Source organism: Lactuca serriola, chromosome 9 (genome assembly GCF_051521515.1).
Source record: "Lactuca serriola cultivar US96UC23 chromosome 9, Lser_US96UC23_V15, whole genome shotgun sequence".
Classification (NCBI taxonomy): Eukaryota; Viridiplantae; Streptophyta; class Magnoliopsida; order Asterales; family Asteraceae; genus Lactuca; species Lactuca serriola.
In genome coordinates this window covers 72,733,549-72,746,806 of record NC_136416.1, presented here as the reverse complement: position 1 = coordinate 72,746,806, position 13,258 = coordinate 72,733,549, and the positions used below count along the sequence as shown (strand labels likewise).

At 39.6% G+C, this 13,258-nt stretch overlaps 1 pseudogene; it reads left to right on the top strand.

The window, feature by feature from the left end:
* Positions 1-8,051: 8,051 nt before the first annotated feature.
* Positions 8,052-8,962, top strand: LOC145072791 (dehydration-responsive element-binding protein 1B pseudogene; annotated as a pseudogene).
* The last annotated feature ends 4,296 nt before the right edge of the window (positions 8,963-13,258 follow it).

The window sequence follows — 13,258 nt, the reverse complement described above, 5'->3', positions numbered from 1 at the left end:
CCAATGATAGAGGGCGGGTGCCCAAGGAGCGGTTTACGTGATAGTTTATACTTGTTGTCTGTGTGATACTTGTATGTGCCTGGTAGGGAGGTGAGTGTGGGCGAGGTCCCGTATCTCACCAATAGCAGAGTGTGGATGGTGTTCCACATCTCAGTAGCAGCAGATCAGGGGCGAGGCCCAAGTCAGGAAAGGAGTGAGGGTGGGCTGGGCCCGTATCTCACTATCAGCAGGAGTATGGACGAGGTTCCATGACTCATCAGTAGCAGGACACGGGCGGGGCCCAGAGATAGGCGAGGCCTTAGAGCAAGAGTTGTTAATATATGTTTAGTTTATGTAATGCTATGTGATATGTTTATGCGCTATTATATGTTAGTGGGCGAGGCCCTGTGACAGGCGAGGCCTAAGTGAAACAGATCTGTATCCGAGCGGGGCTCGAAGCCAGGCGGGGCCGATGTAGCAGGCGAGGCCCGAAGTAGGGGGCGAGGCCCCGGATAGCGGGCGTGGCCCAGTATGTGCTGTATGTGGTTATGCATGGTATGTGGTAAGGTGGGGAACTCACTAAGCTTCGTGCTTACGGTTTTCAATTTTGGTTTCAGGTACTTCCGGTAGCTGATGATGGAGCTCGGGGTGATCGCATGGCACACACCATAGATTTGTCAGCCTGGGAATGTTTTACTCTGATAATGAACATGTGTTTTGAAAACTATTACTTTGATTATGTTTTGAATCGACGATTTTACTTTAAGTAATATTGTATTAAAAGAAATTTTTAGTCTTGAATTTTGGGATGTTACACTTTACCCTTCTTAGTCTCATTTTGGTCTAGATCTGAGATTTGGAGCTCTTCGAATCGGAGATATTAGCTTAATGTATTAAGTTGTGGAAACTCGGGCAAACACGGCGTGTTTGTAAGCCAACACGACGTGTTGGATGGGGTTTTCCCGATTATCTGGATGATGGAAGAGCATGGCGTGTTGCAATTCAACACAGCGTGTTTGGTCAACATGGATGGTTGACTTTGACATTGACCAAAAGTTTGATCATGGTTGACCATGGGATGTTTTGGGCCATGTTTGGGCCTTTTGAATTGTTGAATTGGGCCTTGGCTTTAGGGGCCAAGTTATTGAGTGGGTAAAACTGTCTTTTACCCTAGTATGGACATGTAGTATGGTTCGGGTTTAATCATTGATGGATGTTTAACTTATGATTGATAGAACATGGATCTACCAAGCCATCAGCTAGGGATTATCATATTGATTCGGCAGTGCGAGGTGATTTTTCTCACTATTTTTAACAGGTCAAAGGCACCAATGTCGGCCCGTGGTTTGTTAGGTAGGTTGCTATATGTATGTATGGCTCCTGCATGTGTATGCGCTTATATGCTTGTTGGGTGGCGCCCGATGGTTATTATGTACTTGGTTATGCATATATGATTTGTATGTGGGCGGGGCCTGATGATTGCACAGTAGGCTATTATCTTTGTGATTTTTGCATGTCTTTGAATGTTTATATGATTATATGGTTATGTGAGTGTGTGTAACATCCTGATTTCCAAGAATGAGCTTTTAGGGATTTGTATGCAATTAAGGAAGCCTACTCGATGAGTTGGAGGCCCCAACTCGTCGTGTAGAGATTAGTCAGCTTGCGTGAACTTTAGGATCTACTCGACGAGTTGGAGGACCCAACTCGACGAGTAGAGGTTGTGTTTGAAAATCCTAATTCTTAGGGTTTGCACCCTATTTAAAGGACCTTAAGTCCTTTCCTCCAGCCCCTTACTACGTTTTTGACTGCCAGAAGAAACCCTAATCGGTCTAAACCCTATTATTGAGTGTGTGAGAGGCTAAATTGTGTTTTTGATGCATTTGTTGAAGTAGCTTGGAGTTTTAGAAGCTTGGAATGAGAAGAAGCCTGTAGATCCAGTGTCTACAATGTCTTGGCTTGCATTTGAAGGTAAAAATCCTTTACATTGGCCTTCCATTTGTTAGATCTCTTCTTAAGTGAGAATATGGGCATTTTGGTGCAAAAATGGAGTCACATTCGGATTTGGGCTTGTCACAAGGGCATAGTTTCAGATATGGACTCCTCTAGGCTCTTATGGACATAAAGCCCTAAGCTTTGGCCCTCCTTCATGTCCAAAAGCATCTATTAATGCTAGTTATGAGTGTTTTAGCTTGATGGAGCCTTGCATACACGTAAAGTTAGCAACTTTACGTGATAACAACACCCTAGGAGCCTAGATCTATAGTTTGGTGCTTTGGTTTCACGTAAAAGCATCTAAATGTGAAATTAACTGTAAGAACTCAACGAGTTTCATGGCCAACTCGACGAGTAGGATGAAGATTGGCCGTTTTGGTTTCTGCATGGACTCGGCGAGTCAGTGAGATGATGCGACGAGTTAGTTATGGTTTTTCCCTACATTTGGATACCACATGGACTCAACGAGTTGTCTAGAAACTCAGCGAGTCAACTAAGGCTTTCACGCTTTCTCAAGTTCAGAAGGAACTCGGCGAGTCAACTAGGGCTTTCACGATTTCTCGAGTTCAGAAGGAACTCGAAGAGTCAGTGAGTTACACTCGGCAAGTTAGGTCAACATGGACTGTTGACCATGACTGTTGACTTTGACTTTGACCAAGGATTCATCGGTTTGACTTCTGGGGGCATTTTAGTAATTTGGAATTTATGGAAGTGAATCATTGGTGGATGTAGGTGTTTGAGTTTGGAGCTGTATTTAGGAAGTTTAGCATCATCATCATGAGCTACTTGTGAGGTGAGTTGTCCTCACTATACTAATAGGGTCAAAGGCACCAATGCTGGCCCTTTTCGGATTTGTATTCGGGTTTATTGCATGATGATATGCTTAGTGACCTGTTAGGTCGGTATCCTGGTATATAGGATAATGCTATGTTAGTGACCGATTAGGTTGGTATCCTGGTATATAGGATAATGTTATGTTAGTGATCTGTTAGATCGGTATCCTGGTTATAGGATAATGTTATATTATTGATCTATTAGATCTGTATGACTATATGTACATGGTAGCTAGCATATGATATTTATGTGCACATGATTGTTTTATTGGGGCTTGGGTTGAGGCGGTCATGCTTTGTGTTTGTGCCAACATACCTAGGGTGGACCGGATAGACTGCAAACCCGGTTAGGGCGTACTAGTTAGGCCGAAGGCCCGACGAGCGGTCCAGATAAGCTGAAGGCCCTGAGAAGTGGTCCAGACGTGTCAATGGCTGTCTGATGTGAAGGGATTTTTCTCTACTTGTTCATGTCCTGCTGACCAGAAGGTCAGGTGTGCTCTGAACCTGCTGAGGTCCGGAGCAAAGGATTGGTGGAGGTTGATTACTTGGTCGTATTCTGGTGAGCTGAAAGTTGTGGTTACGTGGGATCAATTCAGGGAGCTGTTTTGTACTCGATACATTCCACGGGTTGAGCGTGAACAGTTGGCTCAGGATTTTTTGGAGATGTGACAGGGATCAGAGATGGTGACAAAGATCACCCATACATTCACTGAGAGGGCTATGTTTTGCCCGGAGTTAGCTTCCGAGCAGGCTCAGATGACTCGTTATTTGAGCATGCTCAAGATGGATATCCGACAGTTCATCTCCACTCAACGTTGTGACACATTGTTAGAGCTACATGAGGCCGCCAAGCGGCGTGAGACAAAGATTGAGCTTTAGTTAAGGGAGCGGAGACAGTCCCCGGTGCAATCACAACCTGCACCGAAACGGTTTAGGGACGCTGATTCCAGGCAGGAGAGTCAGAGGGTTCGCACTTGTGGGAAGTGTGGAAAGGCGCATGGTGGGGTTCCCCGATCTTCTTCAGGATGCCACAAATGTGGCAAGGATGGTCACATCGTGAAGGATTGTAGACAAAAAACTCCAGGTTATGGTGTCAGACTTTGTTACCATTTCAATCAGGTGGGCCATGTGAAGGCCTAGTGTTCCCTTCTAGCTGCTAGGCCAGTGCTGGCTCCAGTGCCGACTACCTTGAGGATTGCTGACAGAAGTCAGGGTAGGGCAGTGCTCCGGAAGGCTCGGGTACGTGTTTCCCAGCTTACTTCTGAGGAGGCCAGGACAACACCTAATGTGGCGACTGGTATGTCTTTACCTCTTATCTTACTGTTTATGATTATATTGTGAACTTTCATTTGCCTTCTACATAAGACGCTAGGACATCGGAGGGTCAGGGGAATTTAGTATCGAAGGGTTGTAGATGGTTAGGATCCAGGGATGCATTTGAGGATGACAAGTGAGGGTAAAGAATCACCATTCCATGGTCAAAAGTTGTATTTGGAAATTAAGAAGTATCCAGCTGGGATTTAGGTTTCTCTTGAAGTTCGGTTGCTCCGTGTCGAGAGGATTGTTCTACGTCGGTTATTCATTATAGGGTTAATCATTCCATGGTTAACTATGGTGATACCTGGTTGGGACGGTTATGTTGTCTTTTGGTTTCACCACCAATAGGCAGTGGTTAGTGTCTCAAGTGGGGGAGAATTGGGAATTATCAGATGGAGCATCAGCCATTGAGGGTTTTGTCTGTTATTATCCGAATAACGGTTTCTATAGAGGGTGGGCGATCAACATGAGGTCAAGAGTTTCCACAAGTACACACATGGAGGCGATTTTTTTTCAAGTGTATCTGTAGGTGTTCAAGGTAGCATTGGGCTTTGGCTCGAATTACGTGTATGGTTAGGTCAAGATTATAGTCTGCAAATTGGATCAAGAGTTCGAACCCCGCGTGGAAAAGAGCTGGTTATTTATGAACAAGGTAGCAGGATGGGTTCAGGGTTTTGCTCAATAGACCTAGGCGGCCCGAATAGACTGAAGGCCAACAGGGCGTACCAGTCAAGTCGAAGGCCCTGAGAACGGTCCAGACATGCTGAAGGCCCAGAGAGGCGATCCATACATGCTGAAGGTTTTGAGAGTGGTCCATATAGGCTGAAGGCCCGGTGAGGCGGTCTAGTCATGCTGAAGACTTTGTATGTATCTTGTTAGAACTATGTTCTAGTATTGAGCATGATGCTTTGTGATAATAACCAGTGGAATTGTACATTTCGTACCTGCGGGTTATCACCTATAGAGTGCCCTTAGGGACTTTCGATGGTCATGTAGCAAAGCCTGGAAACTCTTGAGTAGCAACTTGTTCCAAAAGGGAATCATGTGTGGTAGAGTTTCAGTACTGCGAGGCTTGTTTGGTGATGTGAAGAACGCTGATTAGGCCTCTTGGGCAATGGAGGAAGGTGGGTACCTTCATGCCCGAAGGATTGGGCCACTGATAAGAAGATGGCGACATCGATAGGTTATTAGAAGCGTTCAAGTCACAGGCTATGGGCCTAATGATCTTAAAGATTCATTCCTTCTACTTGTGTCTTCTGGTGTTATCGGGATTGACGCGTTGGTGGGGGCCTGGCGAGTCGTAAATTCGTTGGTTGGATAAAGAAAGCAGTAAGGAATGCGGGGAGTAATCCGTGGAATGTTTTCCCTTTATTCGTGTATGTTCGCAAGTTGTTGTTAGGGATCAAATGTAATGCAGAAGTTCTTGGTTGATCATCTTCTTTAGTCGCTCTGGAGATTGGTAATGACATGGTAGATAGTCAAAGGTTATACTAAGGTTCTGGTGTATCATATGGATTCAGATTGTGAAAGGTTCACTATCGACCTATTTGAGGATCTTTTCTACATGATATGTGGTAGTTTCAGTCATAAACTTGGGGTGGATTTATGGACGGCCATTTCAGGATGGCTTATAGTGGAAACTTGCGTTGGGGATCGCAAGTGTATCCATGTGAGGCATGAACTTTGGAGGTAAATGAGGTAAATAGGGGAACCTTTTGGTTTGTGGGGTGAATTGCGAGTTGCAGGCGAAGGGTATAATGTCATCATTGGGAAGTTGAGGGTTGTTGGGTTAGAGCGTCCCTGTCTTTTAGGTTCTGAGAACTGGGTTAGATATTTCTTCTGTTTATCTATGGCAACACATCGTGTTGGGAGGGTTGAGGCGGTCCTGCTCTATGAAGCAGGCCAAGATACCCGGTGTGGGCCGACTGTAAGTCGTATGCACGAAGACTCAAGAGAAGCAGTAGGGTGGCAGCAGTAGGCCAAGATATCCGGTGCGGGTCGACGGTAAGTCATAGGCACGGAGGCCAGGAGGAGCGGTAGGGTTGAGGCGGTAGGCCGACAAACCCTGAGAATTTCAATCTGGTGGTTGATTAGATTCGACTTATTGATATTCTAGCCTGAGGCTGATCGGGCCAGTCATAGGTGTTTGTGGTTATGCGGTAGCAACCGACTGTTATAGTATGTGGATTTGGGAGCTGAAGGAAGCATTATCCTGTCAGCACAAAAAGGGTTCTGCTCCCAGTTTGCCTCCCGTTGTCCGTGTGATCCCTGAAAATTTAGTCATTGAATGAGTTTCCCTTGAAAGAATATATAATCTCTTCTCCAGCAGAGAATTATGGGCAGCCGCGTATGATCCATGATTGTGTTTTGGCAAGGACTCTAGGTTTTCAGCATGTGATCCACTTCAGGAAGATGGGAATATGGGTTCCCGATATATCGGGCCATTTCGGGTGTTGCCAAGGATGTTATACCATTAATACCGATGATAGGTAGTTACCAACCCACATGAGGTCTAAGTCACCTCTTATGTCCACACAATCGATGGTATAATACAACCGAAAAGTAAATTTTGTTGGTGAATTAGATATAATTATATAAGTTTAGTAACCTAAAGAGCAAATAAAATGTTATTGGTCGCCATTTTATGAAATTTTCATAAAAAATATTAGAAAACTTTTAAACACTATTTATATAACCAAAATCTTCGATTTTGCTATAACTTACTTGTCTAAAAAATTTTCAAACCAACCATAAGATAATTAAGATCTCTTTCATCGAGGATTTTTCAATTCATTTTTAACTTCATTGTTAAAGCCATATAACTATTTCTAATTAAGCATTATATATTCAAAGATATTAAAAAATATTTTGTTTATTACATTATTTCTTTTCCTAAACAATCATTTTCATATAAATTGTTAAGCCTTAGAAATAGTTATATGATTTTAACAATGAAGTGAGAGAAAATGAAAAATTATCATTAAAAAAGATCTTAATGGTCTTTTTGTTGGTCCGAAAATTTTTGAGCCAAATAAATTGAGGCAAAATCGAAAGCTTTGGATATATAAATGGTGTTTAAAAGTTTTTTAATACGTTCTATGAAAATGGCATAAAATGGCAACCAATAACATTTTTTTTTTTTGTTTTTAACTCATTAAATTTATATAATTGTATCCAATTGACCAACAGACTTTTCTTTTCAGCATCAAGTATGTGTACACAACCGGTGATCTGAACTCTATATGGATTAATAACATGTTATCACTGTATCAATTGTATAATAAAACCAAAAACAAAAGTTTATTGGTTATTTGGATGCAGTTAAAACTCTAGTGACATAATAGGTAAATTTGATGTTATTGATTATCATTTTGGATCATTTTCCCTAACATCGTAGCCCCAACATTACAACTTTTGGAAACAACATAAAAATATATTAATTTTTGAAAACTTGGTCTTAAACTTGCAGATTATTATAAAATCACGGGGCTAAAACTAGAATTTATTCTAATAATACAAAATAGAAAATAGAAAAACAAAATAATTACTTTGACAAGGATTTAACGGATTAAAGGAATGTAATCGAATTTAATCACTAAAATCCAAACAAACTTAAATATTGGTAAAAGTAAATATTTTTGGAACATAAAAATAACAACACAAAAGACTATTTTAACAGGTTACGAAGTAATTTTATTTAAATAAAATAAAAATTCAAGAAACAAAAGGAGAGGGCGAATATAAAATGTATATTTTGTTTTACCAAAACTCCTTTCTACTTCCATGACAACAGTTATATCTATATGACTCAATCCGTATTTATGCAATACTTGAGGGACCAAATTTGTAATTCACTATATATGCAAAATATCTCCGCGTGAAAAACAAACTAAACTATTATGGGCCTCCTGTCTTCTACAGTCTTCCTCCACATCGTCTCTAACCTCACCATCACAGTCCACACACTCCACACACTCCACAAATGTCTATATATGCATCTGAATCACATAAATTCATTCACAACTACAACCAACAAACCATTCCTTCACTCATAACCTGCAAACAAATGGATGCATTATTATCGGAAAGTATTCCCTTAGTACGCATTTTGACCTCAAACTGCAGCACAACCGCCGTATTGAACGCCGCTGCAGAATCAGAAGTGATGCTGGCTTCACTGAACCCGAAGAAGAAGGCCGGAAGGAAGAAGTTTAGGGAGACTCGACACCCAGTTTACCGAGGAGTGAGAATGAGGGATAACGGGAAGTGGGTTTGTGAGTTAAGAGAGCCGAACAATAAGTTGAGGGTGTGGTTAGGGACTCATCCTACTGCTGTAATGGCAGCAAGAGCTCATGATGTGGCGGCGTTTGCCTTCAGGGGACGACGGGCGTGTTTGAATTTTGCGGACTCTGTGTGGCGGCTGCCGGTCCCGAAGTCTAGCAGTATTGTAGATATACAAAAGGCCGCTGCAGAAGCGGCGGAGGCATTTAGATATACGGAGGATGCGGTGGAGATTTTGGAAACGGTGGAGTTGCCGGAAATTCTGTTTTACGTGGATGAAGATGATGTTTTTGAGATGCCGGAGTTTTTTGCCAGCATGGCGGAGGGACTGATGGTTGCGCCTCCTCAAACGGTGGGGTATGGTGATTATGGGGAAGACGTGGAGTTTTGTGCTGATGAGTCTTTATGGAGCTTTTAGATCATTTAGTGTGTGTATATATGTATTCTTTTTGATTTAAGAGGAGTTGATTGATTATCCTCCCTCGTGATTTGAACCAATGAGATACAATGTAAAAACAATAAGGATTATAAATCAGTTCTTTAATAAATTTTGTAAACATGTCGTGAAAAACAAATTCCAGATTGGGTAATAATACATGTATATTTTAAAAACATGTATTAAATGAATGTATAAAGAGAAATCCAGATTGCCACTTTTAACTGCTAACACTGGCCCATCACGTACCTTGTTCCTCGATCTTTCAAAAGTTCTTTATAGTAAAGTATGAAGAGGGTATTATAGGAATTCACATTACTGATAGTTATTTTCTGTTACACAAGCAGTTAGTCACGTGTTAGGAGGCCCATCTCAGAGGGTGGACGATAGGGACAAGTATTTTTCTTCTAATTTTTAAGTTATTATGAAAAACTTAATGACATTTATGTATTTTAAGGGCTCATTTTTTTCTTTCGTCCTGAACCCAAAATATGTTTGGAACGGCTCTGCGTGTTAGTTAGTTTGTTTACATCTGTTACTTCAAGGGTGTATGTTTCTGTATTATAAATTCTCGATGTAATTAAAACAATATTAAAACATTATGAAAGAATGAATCAGATGTGTAATCAAGATGGCATGTCTTTATTTTCATATTTGATGGGTATATATATACTACATACGAATATATTCATACATCATTAAAATAGTAATTCAATAGGTAGAAATTACTCAAATGATGAAAATTGTTCATGTACATGCTTTGTCTACTCTTAATAATTTTGATAGATTTTATAACAATCCCTATTGGATGACAATTTTTCTAATGTAAGTTCAACCTTAAAGCATTGTCACTTTGCTAAAGAAAACTCAGTGGGAAAAAACTCTAGTGAAAGAAAGAAAGAGTGTAGTGTATAGTTGATTCCCCATATTCAGACATTTGTAACATTATATGCTATGCACATCTCATATTTTGATGTCATGCACATGTTTTCTGAAGATTGAAGTAGGACGTGCTTTCATGAAGAGATCTGATGCATTTTTTTTCGATTGAACATATTATATCTCGACCTTTGATATTTTATAATCTCTTCAATGTACTCAAAAAACTTTAGAGGTATATGTTTTGTCATCGTGCTATTGATATATCCTTCTTTAATTTGAGTAACACATGTTGAGTTATCTTCATAAATTAAAGATGGACATTTATCATTATCCAATCCACATGAAGGCAAAATGAGTTCTCTCATCAATCTTAACAATGTGCATTCTCTATTAGCTTCATTTAGTTCAATTACTTCAGCATGATTTCAGGATGTGGCAACAAGTGTTTGCTTTTGAGAACGCCGGGAAATTGCGGTACCTCCGTTCATTAATATGTATCCAGTCTTAGACCTAGGTTTATGAGGGTCAGATAAATAGCATGCATCTGCATAACCAAACAAGCCTTGTTTTGAATTGTTAAGAAAAAATAACCCTAAATTTGTAGCTCCTATAAGGTATCGAAAAATATGCTTGATCACATTCCAATGTCTTCTTGTTGGGTATGAATTAAACCCTGGTAACAAGTTTACAACGAAAGAAATCTCGAATCTAGTATAATTTGTAAGATACATAAGAACCCCAATTGCATTTAGATATGGTACTTTTAGACTAAGAACTTCTTCATTTCTTTGCATGGGCGAAATAGATATTTTTCTATATTTAATGATCTAACAACCATTGGTGTGGTTAAAGGATTGGTTTTTCTAAGGTCTTCCATTTCAAATTCATTCTTTAAAAGTTCTATCACTTCAAGGATTTCTTTATTCGTTCCAGTGATATTTAGATCATCACTATAGATAACTATGATCACATAACCAGATGTTGTTTTCTTAATAAATACGCATGGACAAATAGTGTTATTTTTATAACCTTTACTTGCAAATAATCGCTTAATCAATTGTACCACATGCATCCAGATTCCTTTAGCCCATACAAAGATATTTGTAATTTTATAGAATACATTTTTTTTTGGTTTTGCATTTAATGCTTCAGACATTTTAAATCCTTTAGGGTTGTTCACATAGATATCACTATCAAGTAATCCATACAACTAAGCTGTAACAACATCCAGAAGATACAACATCTTCCTCTCCTAGGGGAACTGTGATGTTTTGTGTTTCTCCATGAATACTTTCCTCGTGATCTAGTGCATTTTATACTCCTCTTATTTTTCATGGGTTCTTATCCTTAGAACCAGATGGTCTTCCACACTTTAGGCATGTTTTGGACTCTTGAATGACTTTATAATCGGACAAATTACACGAATGGTCCCTATGGTTTGGTGTTTGTTACGCGCCTAGTCCCTAATTCCATTTTTAACCCTGTCAATCCTTAATAGTTTGGTTTAGTGCACGCCTGGTCCCTCATCTAACCTTCCGTTTGATTTTGGAGTTAAAACCCCCACGTGCCTTGCACGTTGAGGGGTATTTCCATCATTTTACTTATTCATCCTTTAAAAACCCTAGATTAGTGCATCCCCCTTTTCTTCCTCTACGTTTGTTCTCTCATTTCATCTATCGTTTCTTTAATGGCCAAAAAATCAACAATGATGAAATGTAATTGCGGGCAACCAAGTGTTATACTAACATCATGGACCGACGACAACCCCGGAAGAAAGTTTTATGGGTGCACAAAGAAGGTAAGGTCGTTCTGATTCTAACTCAAGCTTTTGTGTGACAATGACTGCAAATCTGTTGGATTTGAACTTGACAGGGACCTAAATGTAAGTTTATTGGATGGGTTGATGAGGAAGGATGTGGACGATGTACTAGGATAATTCCAGGGCTGTTGAAGGCTAAGAACAAAGTTGAAGCTGAGAATCGACTGCTGAAGATAATCATTATTTTAAGTTGGGTGTTCATAGGAATCATTATTTACAAGTTGTAGTGCTTAAGAAGATCCAACTAGTATGCTATGTATGATGTTTGTCTTTTTTGAACTTATTTTGACTTCTATGATCCATCTAGTTGGTTGTTGTATGTGAATTTGAAGTGTTTATGGAATGTATTTTGATTAAGTGTTTGTGAATTTGATAATATTTTGGTTAAGTGTTTGATTAAGTGTTTTTGGAGCTTATTTTGACTCCTATGAGCCATGTATTTTCATCAAGTGTTTATGGAACTTATTTGGAAAAGTAAACACTAACAATTGACAAAAACAACTAATAACATATGCTAACAATCGACATAAACAACCAATAACACAAGTGGGATTTAATAAAGGGTAATTTAGTTTCCATACTTTCCATAATATAGTTTCATACATCAACAAAATGGTTAATAGTTTCATACATCAACAAAATGGTTAACCAAAAGCAACATAATTTACCCAAAAGTATTAACCGTAAGGACACAGTTTTACCAAAAAGACACAGTTTAACCAAAAGAACTGATTAACCAACAAAATAAACTTTCACTAATAGATCAAGTCTCTTTCCCTCAACTAGCTTTTCCTTTTCCCTTACCAGAACCACCAGGACCACCAGAACCACTAGGAGCACTAGCTTTTTGTCCCTTACAACTCCTTGCATTATGACCAATGTTGTTGCACTTTGAACAAGTAACCGACTGAAGGATTCTTGATGCACTATTACCCTTCACCATGTCATCAATTTCATAAGCTGATTTTCTACGTTTCTTCTTTGGTCTACCTATTGTGACACGATGTTTAGGAGGAACCAAAGTTGTTGGACACACAGACTTTTCCCACATGCTTCTCCCATTAATGGGCTCAATGTTGAATGAGTACATCTGTTTCCAAGTATTTAGCCAATATACCTCATGCACCCAAGTTTCTGGTATTCCAACATCCATACTATTCTTCCTCATCTCCCATATAGTAGCAACAGCATGTTTGCATGGCATCCCAGTGAGTTCCCATTTCCTGTAGGAGCATGTTTGTTGAACCACATCCATCGCGCATTGGTCCATCCAAGGGCCACTTACCTGATACTTACCATTTCCACAAAATACAGATCTATAATCTTCTGCCTTTATTTTTTATATTTTCCAAAGTCTGCATAGCTGTAGGTGTCAAAGGACCAATACATTTCCCAATTGCCTTTTCTACATTCACAATCTTCTTCATTAAATATTCCCTAATGAACTCTAGGCAAGTAATAATTGGTTTATAACGACCCTCATTCAGTTTTCCATTGAATGTTTCACACAAGTTATTAAGAATCACATCAGAATGTGCTCTCCCTTTCCAATCACATCAATTAAAGTCAATTCTAAAAAACTACACAAACTAGGAAAACATAAACAATGTTATTAGAGTGAAATGTTATACCAGTGAAATGGGACCTAGACCAGTGCTGAGGTGGTATCTTCTTAAGCCACTCATAACAATCCTTGTTTAATTTCTTTAGCTCTTC